The 17,990-nt window shown below is 38.3% G+C and overlaps 1 protein-coding gene and 1 pseudogene across 10 annotated transcripts in view; one reads left to right on the top strand and one right to left on the bottom strand.

The window, feature by feature from the left end:
• NCKAP5 (NCK associated protein 5) overlaps window positions 1-17,990 on the bottom strand; it is a 1,111,865-nt gene that overhangs the window by 440,275 nt on the left and 653,600 nt on the right. The window lies entirely within an intron of this gene.
• Window positions 1-17,990, top strand: part of LOC122453999 — an 86,019-nt pseudogene that overhangs the window by 38,370 nt on the left and 29,659 nt on the right.

A 17,990-nucleotide genomic window follows, 5' to 3' on the forward strand; every position in this document is an offset into this window, starting at 1 on the left:
CTGAAGCAGCACATCAAGAGCTTTGAGTATTAAACTAGAATGTAGATTACTGCCCCAGAGCTTTGAGAATTAAACTAGAATATAGATTACTGCCCAAGTCCCAGATGGATGCCAGCTTGGCACAATGCTGGACAGGTCTGAATAGTAAAAAAGAAACAGTATAAACACTAATCAAAAGAAACATGGACAGAGTTTAATATGACAATCTAGATTTATGACCAAGAAAAGTTACCAGAAATAAAGAGAAATATTACATAATGATTACAACACCAATTCATAAGAAGATATAACTATTCTAAATGCACATGTACCTAACAACAAAACTTCAAAATACATGAAGCAAGAATTGACAGAACAGAAAGGAGAAATAGATAAATTCATAATTATGGTTGGAAACTGCAACATTTATAATTGATAAACAGAAAATCCTTGAGTTATAGAAGATCTGAACATCACTATCAACCAGTTGGCATTTATAGACCACTCTAACCAACAAAGGTAAAGTATACACTGTCTCAAGTATACATGGAACAATCACTAAGATAACACATACCTTGGCTGTAAAATAATATTTAATTACGTTAAAAAGCTAAAATCCTGACAAGTATGTTTTCTGATGATAACAAAAGCTAAAGTAGAAACTAATTACAAAAATATAACTGGAAAATGTCCAAATACTTTAAAAATGAACAACACATTTCTAAGCAATCCATGGGTCAAAGAGGGTGTCTGTCTCAATGAACATTAGAAAATCTTTCATATGGAATAAAAATGAAAATAGACCATATCAAAATTTGTGAGATGGAGTTATAAAAAGGTTGCTAGACAGGAACTATAGCATCAAACACTTATATTACTACAAAAGAAAGTCCCCAAAGCAGTCACCTAAGTTTCTATCACGAGGAAGTTGAAAAAGGAAGAACAAACTAAACCTGAAGCAAACTGAAAGAAATAATAAAAATTAAGAGAAGAAATCAATAAAACTGAAAAAGAAAAACATAGGAAAAAACAATGTAACCTGAAAATGTTTCTCAGAAGGCATCAATAAAATTGATTAAGCCTCTTGGTCTTTACTAACCAAGGGAAAAAAAAAAGAAGATGCAATATAATAATCTCAGGAGCAAAAGAGGGAACATCTCTACAGACTTATAGACATTAAAAGAATTCTAAAGGAATACTATAAACAAATCTATTTTAATAAATTCATCAACTCTGATGAAATAAACCAATTCCTTGAATGACACAAACTACCAAAATTCACTCAAGGAGAAATACACAATCTGAATGGTCATATATATTTAAAGAATTGAATTTGTGGTTAAAAACCTTCCAACAAAGAATACTCTTGACTAAAATGGTTTCACTGGTGAATGATACCAAACAGTGAAGGGAGCAATTAATATTAATTCTCATATAATCTCTTCCAAAAATATAAAAGAGCTAACATTTTTCATCTTATTTTATGAGGCTAGCATTGTACCTGATGCTCAAATCAGACAAGAGAAACTATAGAACTACAGAATAGTATAAAACTCAAAAACAAATGTAAAAATTCTTACCAAAATATTAGCAAATGTATTCTAGAAACATATAAAAAGGATAATATATTCCAATCAAATGTAGTTCATCACAAAAATGAAAGACTGAGCCAACATTCAAAACTCAAAGTAATTTACCATAGTAACCAGCTGAAAGATAAAAACATGATCATATTTTATAAAAAGACATTTGAAAGAATTAATGTTTATTAATGATAAAAATTCTCAGTAAATTAAGAATACACGGGAACTTCTAAAAAATCTACAGGTCGCATCATTCTTGGTGGTGTAAAACTGAATGCTAAAACTGGGAACCAGGAAGGATGCCTGTTCTCATCATCCCTGTTAAATATCATACCGAACTTCCAAAGAAATACGGCGAGGCCTTATTGGAAAGAATCCAGAATGGAAAAAATAAAACCATCTTTGTTCAGACAACCTGATTGTTTATGTAGACAACCCCAAAGGATCTACCATAAAAAAATTTCTTAGAATTAATAAGCACAAAGTTGCAGAAATAAGACTCATGTAAAAATTAGTTCTGCTTCTATATATTAGCAATGAACAATTGGAAACTGACATTAAAAGAACAGTATAATTTATAGTGACTGTAAAAAATGGAATAGATATCAATAAGGTGATTCTAAAATTTATATAGAGACAGAAAAGTATTTGAACAGCTGTATTTTTTTGAAATTGGCAATAATGGATAATGCAGCCGGCCTAATTTTAAGAGTTACTATAGTTACTTCTAATTTTAAGAGTTACAATGAGCAAGTGTGGCATTGGCAATGAGATAGACTTATAGATCAACAAAAGAGAATACAGTCTGAAAAATAAAACCAAACAAACAAACGACCACAAAAGGATAGCATAAAAGAACTTTTTTGGAGTGCAGAACTTTCCTATGTCTCAATTGTGATGTTCACATAATTTTACATACTTGTCATAAAAACAAATCTGTACATTAATAAGTAGACTTATGTATCTTTAAAAATTAACCCCTCCTTAGAATTCGGTGTTCTTAATTTACTTCTGTGTACTTTATGGGCTTCCCTGATGGCTCAGTGGTAAAAGAATCTGCCTGCAATTCAGGAACTGCAGGAGACATGGGTTCGATCTCTGGGTTGGGAAGGTTCCCTGGAGTAGGAAATGGCAACCACTCCAGTATTCTTGACTGGAGAATCCCAGGACAGAGGAGCCTGGTGGGCTACAGTCCACGCGGTCCCAAAGAACTGGATACAACTGAGTGACTTAGCGCGCACACACACGCATGTACTTTATACACTTTATAATCCAAAACATGAACTTTCTAGATTACATATTTAATAACCACATGATGATCAACTCTACACAGTGGGAAAGAAAAAAGCTGACTATAAATTATAAATTTAATATTGCAACTCTGTCTGAATGATTATTGTCTTAATTAGGAGGAGTGTTCAGTTGCTTGTAACAGAGAGCCAAATTAATGGTCTATGTAAATTATGAGATTATTTTGCATTTACCTAAAAGGTGGGCAGTCCAGTATTATTTGAACTACCTGGATGATAGTGGGTATACAATATCATCAGTGTTTCAGGCTTTTTTCTTTACTGGTCTGTTTCGTAATCCTTAGAATATAATTGCTTCTACCCTCAAGGTTCCTGATAGCTCAGTTGGTCAAGAATCCACCTGCAATGCAGGAGACCTCAGTTTGGTCCCTGGGTCAGGAAGATCTGCAGGAGAAGGGATAGGCTACGCACTCCAGTATTCTTGGGCTTCCCTGGTGGCTCAGCTGGTAAAGAATCCGCCTGCAATGTGGGAGACCTGGGCTCGATCCCTGGGTTGGGAAGATCGCCTGGAGAAGGCTACCCATTCATTCCAGTATTCTGGCCTGGAGAATTCCATGGACAGTGTAGTCCATGGGGTGGCAAAGAGTGATTCACAACTGAGGGGCTTTCACCTTCACCCTCAAGGTCAGCCACGGTCACAGGATGGCCACACAGGATGAGTTAAAAACATCAGGTCCTCATAAAAGGGAGCGGGAGGAGCAAGGGAAATGACAAAACCAAAAGGGTGTGTGTCAGCTGACTAAGTTCCTTTAGAAATCCTTCTTGGGAGCTTCAGTAATTAATTTCACCCTATATCCCAATGACTATGTCTTTCGGTATAGGAGGCTGGGAAATGTAGTTTTTACAAGTTGCACTTATAGTCATCCTCAACAATACAGAGGTCCTACAAGGAGAAAGAGAAGAAGACTGTTGGCAGGCAAAGACCAGTCTAGTTATTTAGACAATAATTCACAAATTTGTATTGGCTGTTTGCAGAATCTTATTTTAGAAAAGCAATTCAAGTCAATGGAATTGAACAAGGGAAAAAAAATGGAGAACAAAGAATTCCATTCACATATTTATAAAACTAGAGCTATATCTGTAATATCTCTGAAAGGCAGAATGATATGGCAATTATTACAAACACAGTTGCTTGAATATATACTGACAGACATTCCACTCCTCAAAATTAAAGAATCATTTTATCTTCAGGGTTTCAATTTTAATTTAAGCTAAACCCAAATGGAACTAACCATGAATGTTTATTCCCCTTCTTTTTGGAACAGAAAACAAGAAACAAAAATATGTGTTTTTAGACATCCTCACTTCTCCACAGGAGGATTCTGCTTGCAGACCCTGTTGCAGAAGGTACACATGGTAATGAAAGGTCATTTTACAACTTCACATATTCCAGATGGAGACTCTTGAGAAAGAATCTCTTTTCTGGCAAAAGCCAGAAAAAGAAACTTCACACTACTTAACTGCTGTTAGCATTTTATTTCCTGCCAACACAAAAACACGATGGGACAGAATGTTTTCTCTTAATGTAATTATGTCCTTTGAAATGCAGTGGTGTAGAAAACACAAGGGGGGTGGCGGCGGCAGAGATGCTCAAGGGCTGAAAACTCTATTGGAGGCTGAGCTTTGCACTAACCAGCTATTAAACCTTGTCCAAGTTCTTTCCTCTTAGTTTCTGCTACTCTGGACCAGCTTTTGCACATTGTAGAAGTATCTTTAATTTCTTCATCTGTAGAATGAAAACTAGAATATAGTGACTTGTGTAAGAGGCAGAAGCAGAGCATGAACCCAGGTCTCCTGACTCCCTGGACAGTACATTCCCACTAACTGTGTGACGCTTTTATGTTTGAGAAACCAGTCTTCACCGAAGTCTCTTAAGCAGCTTGCGCAGCAAAGAGGAAACTGAAAAATGAGGTAAGAAACCAATGTGCTGGTCCCAACTCTGTCACCAGCTAACTATGACATCTAGGTTCAGGTTTCTTAGCTATAAAATGAGAGAGCTGTTTTAGACTAGAGAGAGCACTTATTGACCCAAACATATATTTGACCCTGAAATTTATCAGATATTTTATCTTGCAGCAAGAAATGTTCCTGGATCAGCTTTAGGGAAACATGATCAGTGTGTTCCAACCTTTCAAGTTGTGATACATATAGTAACCAAAGATATCTTTGGAAAATGGACTCTAAGACCCCTTGGAACAGAATATGCAGACACAAAGTACCAACTCTATCAGCATTCTACTCTGGCATATATGGAAGAGGTTTCCTGGGGTCCTGAGGGCTTAGGGGAATCAGGGTCTCAGCACATGTGTAATTCCTAATGCCTAAATGTAACCTTCATGGTCCAGTAGTTAAGATGCTACACCTCCAATGCAGAGGATGCAGGTTTGATCCCTGGGCAGGGAACTAAGGTCCTACATGCCACATGGTGTGGCCAGAAGAATTGGGGGGCTTCCCTTGCGGCTCAGAGGGTAAAGAATCTGCCAGCAATGTAGGAGACCTGGGTTTGATTCCTGGGTCAGGAAGATCCCCTGGAGAAGGAAATGGCAACCCACTCCAGTATTCTTGCTTGGGAAATCTCATGGACAGAGGAGCCTGGCAGGCTACAGTCCATGGGGATGCAAGAGAGTCGGACACGACTTAGCAACTAAACAACAGCAAATCGTTAAAATCTTATTTTAAGATTTTCTTATTTACAGGTAAGATCTAGGACTCTAAATGGGTCTCCCGCATTGAGGGTAGAGGCTTTATCGTCTGAGCCACCCCGGAATCCCCTGTAAATGGGTAAATACATATATATTAAGTTGAACCATGTGAAATTGTTGATATTTGACCATTTTTGATCTGTAAAATGATAGTTCTACATGGTTCCACCTGATACATGAAAAGAGATCTTCACTGCACAGTTATTTTTCACAATAAGGTTTGCTATATTTAAAAGGTATAATTATTTGCTGTAATTAACAAATACACTGAAGAACAGATATGCCTCATGGTAAAGGGCTTTAATGATGACAACAACAGTAGTGGTAATAATTACATACTTACTATTATACCAGCTATCATGGTGAGAAAGTTATAGATATCATCTCTTACACGGATTACCTATTTTCTTTCCTCATTAAAGCTCAGTTTTATCACTATTATACAAATGGAGAAGTTGCTGCTTGAAATGTTTAAGGAATTTGCTGGTCTTTGTCAGAGTCAGCCCTGGATGGGACCATTCCCTCAGGGCCTCTGCTGACAGATGGTGAGTTGGGGAGGAGGAGGTTGAGAAATGTGGTCATCCTAAGAGCTGAAGAGATTCAAACCAATGTGAGCCAGACAGAAAGACCAGTGACTCTCAGGAAGACAAAGGGGATGAGTGGGCCTCTCATGTGTTCACTCTCCCACTCATAACTCATCGCCCTAATACCAAAACCAGATGGAGACAGAAAAGAACCATAGAGAACAATATCCCTTGAACACAGATGTAGATCACTGAAAGCCCTTTACAACTTCCCTTCCCTCTAAACAGCCTTCGCTGTTTGGCGGTTTGTTCACTTCAACCCGATTTCAACTGTGTAAGGATTTTGGCTAATGAAAAAAACAAACAAACAAACAAAAAACCACTATGAGAGGTTTTGGGGCCCTGACCCCAAGACACAGTTTCTGGTCTGCCCCAGCCAAGGTTAGATAAACACTCAGTACTCATGGAGAGACACAGATGACAGGTTAGAAAGAACAGGCATTTCCTATTTTATATGAGAAAAAAGGAGATGGAAGGCATGGAATAGTAATCTGGGGTAAGCAGGCTCTTAGTATCTAGAAAGTTCAAATCGCTGGATTATTTCTTTTGTCTTTCCTTGAACTAAAGCTTTTAGAAGAAAAAAGACACACAACAAAAACTCACTGACACTGGGGATTTATTCAGCAAAGCAATTTCCAGAGGCTATCCTAGAATCATTTCACATTCAGCTCAATATTCTGTATCTTCCACATCTATATCTTTTGTACTATACAATGATAACTGATGGTCAGCATTGCAGCCCTCAGGTCCTGCAACACACTGAATCATCAAACGGAGATTCAATTATATTCATAAGACTGCATGGGCCCCAGCAGCAAAGGGGACTTAGAGACAGAGAAAGGTTGCAACAAAGGATTTTCTGGTTAACCCTTAGTAAGTCAAAAGAAAAAGACCCAATTCTACATAATATGTTGGTGGATGGAAAAAGATTTAAATATTTGAATGTGCATAAATATGAACATTTATAATCTCATAGATAACTCAGCAACAATTTAACTATAAGATTTTCTATTCTTGCCCAGCAGAAAGTCATCCTAAACTTCTTTTTGTGGATACCATGCTTTATTGTTAGCCATTCTGCACAAGTAAAAATATCTTTCAGATTTCTTTTGGCTTTCTGATAAATGATACTTTTTTTTTTAAACTATGAAATATGAAACAAAAGTATGAGGAAGATCTCTGGGAACTTCGCCATCAAGAGAAAGTCATTGTTAATATTTGGTGACTATCATTATCATGATTTTTTCATCTAAGCCTACTTATATACTTTAAAATTTTTTTCAAGATTTCTATAAATACATTTTAACCTCTTTTCCACTTCTTATGAGTATTTGAATCTTTCCATGCAATTAAAATTCTTCTACAATATGATCTATAATGTTTGCAAAATATTTCATCATAGGGTATACCAGAGCTTACCTCTCGCAATTGTTGGATATAAGACTTGGTACTGATTTTTCTTTGTGGCAAATAATCTTGTAATTAACAACTGATAGCTCAATTCTGGTTCACTTCCACAATGATGCGATACCTAGCAAAGTACCTGCTACATTGTAGACCTTCCGTAAATATAAAAATATGCATATTAAAAAGCAGATACATTACTTTACAAACAAAGGTCTATATAGTCAAAGCTATGGTTTTTCTAGTAGTCATGTATGAATGTGAGAGTTGGACCATAAAGAAGGCTGAGCGCTGAAGAATTGATGCTTTTTAACTACAGTGTTGGAGAAGACTCTTCAGAGTCCCTTGGACTGCCAGGAGATTAAACCAGTCAATCCTAAAGGAAATCAACCCTGAATATTCACTGGAAGGACTGATGCTGAAGCTTCCAATACTTTGGCCACCTGATGCGAACAGCAGAATCATTAGAAAAGACCCTGATTCTGGGAAAGATTAAAGGCAGGAGGGGAAGGGAACGACAGAGAGGTTGGGTGGCATCACTGACTCAATGGACATGAGTTTGAGCAAGCTCAGGTAGATGGTGAAGGACAGGGAAGCCTGGCATGCTGCAGTCCATGGGGTCTCAAAGAGTCAGACACAACTGAGCGACTGAACAACAACAAATATAGATCGAAAGAATTAATGATTTCTTCAGCAGAGTTTTCAGAAGAGAATTAGCAAATACAAGACTATGAATATATTTATGATATAAAATATCAAAGTGCTTCTGGAAATGCTAGACCAATTTATACTCTTGACAGCTGTGTGAGTGTGCCCAGAATAAATATTAATTTAAAAAAATCATCAGTTGATTTTCACATTCTGAGTAACTAACAAAACATTATTGGGGGTTTTGGAACATTTCAGAGAAACTGACAGGTATTCTTTCCTGCAACTTGTGAATGTGAAGCATGTCCTATATGATTTATAGTGTCCTCTCTACATTAGTTACTCTAAAATTAAAAGGAGTATTCTATAAGAGAGGTGTTTCTTTGCCTTAAATCAGGGCCTGCCAAACTCCCACCTGCTGCCTGCTCTGTAAATAAAATCTGATTGGAGCACAGCCACACCCACTGGCTTACACATTGTCTACAACTGCTTTTGTGCTGCCATTGCAAAGCTCAGTAGTTGCAACAGATTAGTAAGGTCTGCAAAGCCTAAAATACTTATTAGTTGACCCTTTATAGACGTGGTCCCCAACCTTTTTGGCACCAGAAACCGATTTTGTGGAAGACAATTTTTCCATGGACCAGGGGTTGGGAGGAGGTGGTTTGGGAATGATTCAAGCACATTACATTTATTGTGCAGTTTATTTCTAATCTAATGCCTCTGCTGATCTAATAGCAGGTACCAATCCAAAACCCAGTGGTTGGGGGCTTCTGCTTTACAGGAAACGCTGTGTGTGCTAAGTTGCTTCAGTCTTATTCGACTCTTGCAACCCTATGGACTCAAGTCTGCAGGTTTCTCTGTCCATGGGATTCTCCAGGCAAAAATAATGGAGTGGGTTGCCACTTCCGCCTCCAGGGGATCTTCCTGACCCAGGGACTGAACCCAGGTCTCTCTCCTGCACTGGCAGACAGGTTCCTTACCATTAGTCATCTGGGAAGCCTACAGGAAATGTTAAACCCTTCTTTAAATTTCTAACTGAACATTTGACAAATCTAACATTTTATTTCTCCAGTAATCTGTATAGCAATGCAAAACTACACTGAAACATTAGAAAGACTAGGGGAAAATAGGATCTGAATACAATACACAAGAATACAAAAGATCAGGCAAACTGATCTCATCACTTATCATTTGCCAAAGCTCCCTGTTTAACATTGCAGTTTTCTGAATATGCCAAAAATAGAGTATCTGCTTATCTTCTATTCCTTTTGATCCAAGCTAACACAAATGTCATTGTAAAAGTAAGTCCTCTATTTTTGTTGTTTATAAATTTTGAGACTCCAAATGTCTTTTAAAATTTGCAAAGAAAGATATATTTACAGTATGGCCATTATTAATCAACAGATCTTCACTGCAGAGCACACTCTTATATGGTGAGCAGAGATGAATATAACACTAAATCTATTTTCTTTATCAATGCTTTGTATGTGAAAGCACAGTGGTAAGGGGATGACCTTTCAGGAGAAATTTTTTAGAGAAAAGGTTTCATAGCAGTTTTAAATGAAGGACGGGTTATTGAATGAATGCACCTAATTTTTGATTCCCAATATAAAATGGTGTAGGTGTTATTCTCAGCACACACTATTCAGATGTTCACAGACAACTGACCTATTATTGTTGTTTAGTCGCGAATCGTGTCCTACTCTTTTACTATAGCCCTCCAGAGTTCTCTGTCCATAGGCTTTCACAGGCAAGAATACTGGAGCAGGTTGCCATTTTTTCCTCCAGGCATCTTCCTGACGCAGGGATCAAACCTGCGTCCCCTACTTCACAGGCGATTCTTTACCACTGAGCCACCAGGAAAGCCCATATCTGACCTATGTGATGTGTTAAAATAAGACACCATGATGCAGATTTGAATCACAGAAGCCACAATCAGAAGACTGAAGATTTTTAATGGAAAGTATCATAGCATACCAAGTGTGCCAAAGCAGGACATCTCTGGAGCTTTTTCACGGAAAGAACATTCCCTGGTAGGGATGATGGGGATGGAGAAAAGGTGCCTAGTTCACTCTCTCCATTTCCTCCCACTCCCGGTCTGGTGCTGGGGCTTCCATCTTTCCTATTCCCTTCTGCCATGTTCAAGTTCAGTTAAGAGTTCTACTCCTGAGAGTAGGGGTCTCCTGCTCTGGGCACCTGGGTGAACAGGCCCACCATCCCCCAGCCAAGAACTCTCCCTGGTGCTGGTTGTCAAGTCGAAACATTTTGAGCTAATGGCCCTGTGAGCTGCAATGGCCTACTGTTTAATTGTATAATTATAGACAGTTAAAAATGCATGATATGTGGCGGAGAGAAAATAGGTGGTGCTGTGGGAGCCATTACAGATTATAGTTTATGAAAATTTAAAAGGCTGCAATATTTATATGAGCTTGGGTGCGCTGAGTTATCCTGTGTATGCTGTACCCTGCTCTGGGGCCACAGTTCCTCACTAGAAACCAAGAAAGGCAGATGGAGATCAGCAGAGCTGCCACAAAGGTTGTAGAGCTGAGAAAGGAGAGCAGAGAGGGCTCTGTTTCAGAACACTTTCAGGTTCTGTGTCTCAGTGATCCCATGTTAAGAAAGCCCAGTCATCAGTGTTTTAAAAAACTACTGGATAATTGCTCAGATTCTCTTACAAGAGGATGACAGGACTTTCTTTTTATGATCACTAGCATATTGGACAGGGAAAAAAATCCACACTGTATTTTCCTGGAGTCAGGGTTCTCCAGGAAAACAGAACCAAAAGGAAATCAACCCTGAATATTGATTAGAAAGACTGATGCTGAAGCTGAAGCTCCAATAGTGTGGCCACCTGATGGGAAGAGCTGACTCATTGGCAAAGATCTTGATGCTGGGAAAAATTGAGGGCAGGAAGAGAAGGGGACGACAGAGGATAAGATGGTTGGATGGCATCATTAACTCAGTGGACATGAGTTTGAGCAAACTCTGGGAGATGGTGAAGGACAGAGAAGCCTGGCATGCTGGAGTCCATGGGGTTGTAAAGAGTCAGACACCACTGAGTGACTGAATAAAAACAACAACAACAATATATATTACAGGAGATTAACTAGAGAAATCAGCTCATATGGTTCAGAGGTCAAGAAGTCCCACCATTTGCCATCTGCAAGCTGAACAACCAGGAAAGCCAGTGTTACAATTCAGTTTGAATCTGAAGGTCTAAGAAGAGGGTAGGGGGTTCTGTTGGTGTAAGTCTAAGAGATCAAAGGTCAGAAACTAGGAGCTCCTTTGTCCAAGAGTATAAGAACATGGGCATCCCAGGTCAAGAAGAGAGTGAATTCATCCTTCCTCCATTTTTTGTTCTTTTGGGCCCTCAATAGATTGGATAATTTGCACATACATTGTGGGCAAGTGGATATTCTTTATTAAAAGTTACTGATTCAAATGTTGCTGTTCAGTCATGCAGTCATGTCCAACTCTTTGCAACCCCATGGACTGCAGCATGGCAGGCTTCCCTGTCCTTCACCATCTCCTGGAGCTTACTCAAACTCATGTCCACTGAGTTAGTAATGCCATCCAACCATCTCATCCTCGGTCATCCCCTTCTTGTGCCCTCAATCTTTCCCAGCATCGGGGTCTTTTCTAATTTTTTTTCTGACAGCCCAAGATATATATGTATGTGTGTGTGTGTGTATATATATGAACAATTTCTATGAGTTTAGAGAATTTTGTGTAACTGTCTGAAGGAGTCAGACATGTTGCTTCAGTGGAGGTGACATTTGCTGTGATGTTTGAAGGATGACCAGGAGTTCCTGAGCCCGGAGACTAGAAACAGCCTCCCTGGCAGAGGGAGCCACATTTAACAATTCATAGAAGCCTGCAGAACACAGCACGTTTGGGAAATTGCATGTGACCCTAGGTCACCGCATAAAAGAAAAAGAAGTGCGGAGAGTGAAGTGGGAAGGGAAAGACCTCGAATGTCATATTAATGGAGAAACAGAGGTGGAAGGATAAATTCAGAGTTTGGGTTTAACATACACACACTGCTATATATCACATAGGTAACCAACAAGGGCCTAGTGTACTCAATATTTTGTAATGACCTATAAGGAAAAAGAATTTGAAAAAGAATATATATATATATATATGAAGGATGGAGGAGCCTGGCATCCTACAGTCCATGGGGTCACAAAGAGTCAAGATACGACCAAGCGACTGAACAACAGCCAACCCATCCTTGAAAAGCTGTAGTCCTCCCCTATAGGGGCAGGACCCCTACTTCATCTTAGAGGGAGGACTAGACTAAAGAAACCCCAAATGAGAACCAAGCAGGCATCGCCCCCTTTGTGTCCTTTGGAGAAGCAGGTGAAGGAGGGCAGAAGAACCCAGGAGTGGTACTCCATCAGTAATGAGTGTCCCCAACATACACGACAGATACCAACCAACCAGGAAACAGACAAACTCCCAAGGGACTAAACAATCAACACCTGTTACCAGAACCTTTTTTCTGTTTCTAGTTGGAGAACTGTCACTTCTGTGTAACTCTAGATCAATGACTTCAGAGCCCTGATTCAGGGTCTTTATCTGCAGTTGCAGGAGTTGTACTGGAAGGTCTTCTACTTTTATTTTCTTTTTTTTTTATTTATTTATTTTTTTAAATTATTATTATTTTTTTTCCCAGTGGGTTTTGTCATACATTGATATGAATCAGCCATGGATTTACATGTATTCCCAATCCCGATCCCCCCTTAAAGTCAGCTGGGCCTTTCCCTGTCCCTTCCTGAGTCCCCTAACATGCTAGGTGAGGCCCACTCGCTGGGTATACAGTGTCAAGAGAAACTCTTAGTACTTGAAATACTTCTAGTGAAGACAGCATTTGAATAAACAAACTCTTTTTATCTGATGCCCAGATCTATTCTATTTTTTCTTTTGAAGTCAAGTGAAATACTACACTGAAATAATTTGAAATCCATTCTTCACATTGTTTTTCTTAAGTTTTTCTCAAAAATAACACAAAGAGATCACATTTTTTTTTCATAATATAAGAATATAATAATCAACTTATTATATATATGTCAGCCTGGGCAGTGATTTCTAAAAAGGAAACTGGTTTTGTGGAAGAGTGAGGGAGCATGAGGAGAAAGAAAGAGCTCTGACATGATTCTAGAGGTGAATGTTTTGTGTTTCCAAGCATAGCTGTGATACAGAGATTTATTTATGAATTAAGAGTATTATCATGTCACTTGGCTACATTAGGAAAAAACAAACAAATAGAAAGTGACTTTTCAAGAGTAAAGAGCACAAAAGGTGGAACCAAGGAGAATTCTCAGCGGCATAATTTATTAAAACAGCTCATTCTGAGATCTATTAATCTCTGAGTTTAATTAAAAGTCTGAATGAACAAATGGCTATTTTATCTGATGCCCAGTTTCTTCTGGCTTTTCTTCTGATACCAAGAGAGACTGCTGGAACTTTCTTACCTATTTACTTTCATTTACTCTTGTAAATGAGTTCAGATCTAATGTGTGGCCTCGTGGGGCATTCTATAACTAAACTCAGTTACTAGTGAAATTTACAAAACCAGTGACAAAGCAATTCAAAGACCAAAAAGAACAGTCTTTAAAAAAAAAAATTGCTATTTCTCTTTTCAATCAATTCTCAGGATTAAAGGCAGAATTTATTGATAAAGACAGAAGTAATCCTCTGATGGAGTGAGATGGTATATCAGTGTTCTACAAACTCATTCAATTAATAGACTTCACTGTATGCAAACACTGGTAAGTGGATGAAATGTGTTGCTTCTTAATGATCTAATCTGTATTCTTAGAGGATGGAAAGCTCTGCTCCACAAACATTTTGCTTGGCTATTTCCCCTAAACATTGATGCTTGGGAACGTGCTGGCCATTTATTTTGACAGTGGAACTTGACGCACATCTTGGCTGTTAATAGCTCTGCCAACATTATACAATGGAAATACCGCACGACTAGAACTAATCTCATTATTTTCCACATTAATAATTCTTACAGCAACAGAAGATCATTAAAATACAGAATGGTACTACACAGATGTTTAATGTAGATGTTCAAGAACTCCTAGCCAAATCATTCCTTCATTCTTTCTGCCAACAAATATTAATTGAGCAACTACTCTGTTTCGGGCACTGTGGGGTTTGTACATATTTTTAACAAAACAGACATGGTCCTTTTTTTTTTTCATGAAATTGCCATTCTGAGACAGAGACCATTGAATTTAACAAACAAGTAAATGTAATGTTCAGAAATCGGGACAGATATGACAAGGGCTTTTTCTTCACCATAATCTCCCTTAAGCACACCTACCCTTCATTCCCATTTCACTGTCAAAAGTCCAGTTCTATTCATTTGTTTGGGTGAAAGTCTTGCTTCTTTATTATTCTTCCCTAAGACAAAGGTTAACAATAGATCCTTTGCCTTGATCTGCTGTGGAAACATTAAGTCCTTGATTTCTAGAATTCCATATATGCAGCCTGAAATGAAGATAATTATAATTCATGCTTATAGCACAGAACTTAAACATAGCCTGTTGCTAGATCCTAAACTTCCTTCTTGGTAACTATATAAAAGTGATGTCAACTCTGACTCATGGAGACATGAACACAATGTAATCTGCCTGTAAGTCACACCTCACTCACAATTCTGCAAAAATCTTATGGGCATTTAATCCTCATTCTTCTGCCTTCCAGCCTTGCCTCATCTGCCCCTCAAACATGGAGCAGAAGTGCTCTTTTCTACCCAAGACCGTCTCTTCTTTTCAAAAGAAGCTCGAGGTCTCTCTCCCCTAGAAAGCCAGTCTACACATACTCCCCACATCCATCACCTTCTCTTGATTCTCTTCCCACCTTCCTCACCCCTCCACCTCCTCTCACCACCCCAGAGAGACCGCTGCTTCTGCCTTTTGCTTAATACACATGTGTTCTCATACTTTAAACTGTGCCTTATTATTTATAGTAACAGTTTTCAACACTATCAGATGCAACGTTCCATTTTATAACAAATGTTATGTATTGTTCCCTTTATTATCCTGAAATAAAATTAACAGATAATATAACTGTCCTACAACATTATTCTAAGAAAAAAATCAACATGATGCCCTAACAAAGAAATAAAAGGGAAGTAGTTCGGAATAAAATAATACATACTGAGAAAGGCTATCCTAGAATACATATTGAATTAAGCAGAAACTTGCACCTACCTATAATTATAATGAATAATTTTGGATTTAAAAGAAACAAAAAAAATTAAGTTCTATAGAAGAAGTACAAGAATGTTAAAGAATAGAAGCAGAAATTGATGCTAAAATAAAAACTAAAGTCTGCTTAAATAATAACAGATCAGACTTATTTATACATGATAAATAGAAGGAAACAGCTTTAATTAGAGAAAACCTGCAGAGACAAATCACAGACTGCCAAAATGGAGACATGTATGATGGAGAAGTCTGATATTCTCACAAATGACCTGAGCCTTATTTACAAGTGAAGTGTCAACATTTTCCCTCGAGTAATGACATGCAACACAGTTGATAAATACCATGGAAAATGTCTCTTATCCTAAAATTCCACCACCTGCTGAAGCATGCATTTCATCTTTAGCTTAAAACACTTTGGACCACACACTCTTCCATAGGTCATGAGAAATAAAGGATGAATGTGAAAGTGAAAGAATAATTCCAGAGGCTGAAAAACAACTGTGTGTTGACCTCTTAAGATAGAATCAGAATAAGATTAAAAATGCAGGAAAGTCAATATTTTTAATAAGGAAGTTTTATAACCTATAGGTTTCTTAACATGGGGATACCAAATTATTCACATACTCACATGTACACACATACAAACACAAATGCATTTATGTATAAATGATGTTTTGTGTGAGTGTGAGTATAATGGCAGAAATATTTTAAATTAAGCATTAATAATAAAATTCAGTGCGGTCTATTGAGTTTCACTTCTCCACTAATTTTATAATGTTTGATTTTAAGTATCTTAATCAGAGTCACTCATCTTCTGTATTACATATTTGTATGTGGCAACTGTAAATGTAGATTGATGGTTAAAAGCAGGAGTGTTTTCTTATTAACTCAGTGGTACAAATGATGATCCTGTGTGTGACAGCTTACCAAAATGGTGAAAAACTTAAATTTTAAATAAAATAAAGTACACTTATTTTACAAAACAGATGCACTTGGGAAAGTATGCAAAAGTATATTTTGTGTATACATGTAAAATGGAGCCTGGTTCCAGGCATTTATCTCTATTGTCTGTATGACCACGAATGTCCGGCAGAACCAGGGGCATCTCTTTGTTTGGGAATCTTGATTGCATGTTAAAGGACATTGAGCTTCCCTGACTGCTATATGTTAAAAGCCAATAGCACTACAAAGGTCTGCATCATCAAAGCTATGGTTTTTCCAGTAGTCATGTACGGATGTGAGAGCTGGACAATAAAAAAGGCTGAGTGCCAAAGAACTGATGGCTTTGAACTGTGGTGCTGGAGAAAATTCTTGAGAGTCCCTTGGAGAGCAAGGAGATCAAACCAGTCAATCCTAAAGGAAATCAACCAAGAATATTCATTGGAAGGAGTGATGCTGAAGCTGAAGCTCCAATACTCTGGCCATCTGATGTGAAGAGCTGACTCGTTGAAAAAGACCCTGAGGCTGGGAAAGATTGAGGGCAGGAGGAGAAGGGGGTAACAGGAGATGAGATGATTGGATGGCCTCACTGACTCAATGCACATGAGTTTGAAGAAGCTCAGGGAGATGGTGAAGGACAGGAAAGCCTGGCGTGCTGCAGTCCATGGGGTCACAAGGAGTTGGACACAGCTGAGCAACTGAACACCACCACCTATGATAACAGGGATAAAAACAAAACCCCCACAAAAGATCACTTAATGGGCAGTACTTTTCTGATCAAAATCATAGCTTTTTAGGATGCTTTCTTTTTCTGTCTTCTAGTTCTCCCCTAGTGCTTTGAATCTTCCAAGCTGTGTTTCAACATGCTTACTATCAGTGGCCCCAGGAATGGTAGAGTGGAAAAGATACCTAAATCAAATCTCTAGAACCCTGTGAATATCAGCTTATTTTGGGGGGGGGGGGGAGAAAACAGGCTTTGTGGCTGTGATGAGGTTAAAGATACTGAAATAGATCATCCTAGCTTATCCAGGTGGGCCCTAAATCCAATAGCAAGTGTGCTTATAAGAGAAAGACTGGTTTGATACAAAGAGGACAAGGCAATGTGACCATGGAGGCTGAGGTTGAAGGGATGTGGCCACAAGCCAGAGAATGTTGGCAGCCAGAAGCTGGAAGTGGCAAACAGCAGATTTTCTGCTCCCCTATGGAGCAGAAGGGAGGACAGCCCTGTGCATACCTTGATTTTGACTTTCTGACCTACACAACTGTAATAGAATAACCTTCTGTTGTTTTAAGACAACAAGTCTGTGTTAATTTGTCACAGTAACCAAAGGAAATTAATATACCAGGTGAGTCAGTCACCAGCCAGGGCAGAAGTTAATACACAATTGCTTTGTCTGTGTGTTTATTTTTCTCTAAGGCTTTTGTATTCCCCAGACAAGGCTGGACACCAGGGATAAACAACAAAATGAATTTCTCTCTTTTGAACACTCCACTCAGCACCCTCCCCACCCCCTTCCCTTTAGGAGATGAATCTCACAGCAAGATTTTCTTCCCCCTGGAAACATTTACATTCTTTAAATAAGTTGGCATAGAACTGTCTTCCATTCTGCAGAGC

This window comes from Cervus canadensis, chromosome 15 (genome assembly GCF_019320065.1).
Source record: "Cervus canadensis isolate Bull #8, Minnesota chromosome 15, ASM1932006v1, whole genome shotgun sequence".
Classification (NCBI taxonomy): Eukaryota; Metazoa; Chordata; class Mammalia; order Artiodactyla; family Cervidae; genus Cervus; species Cervus canadensis.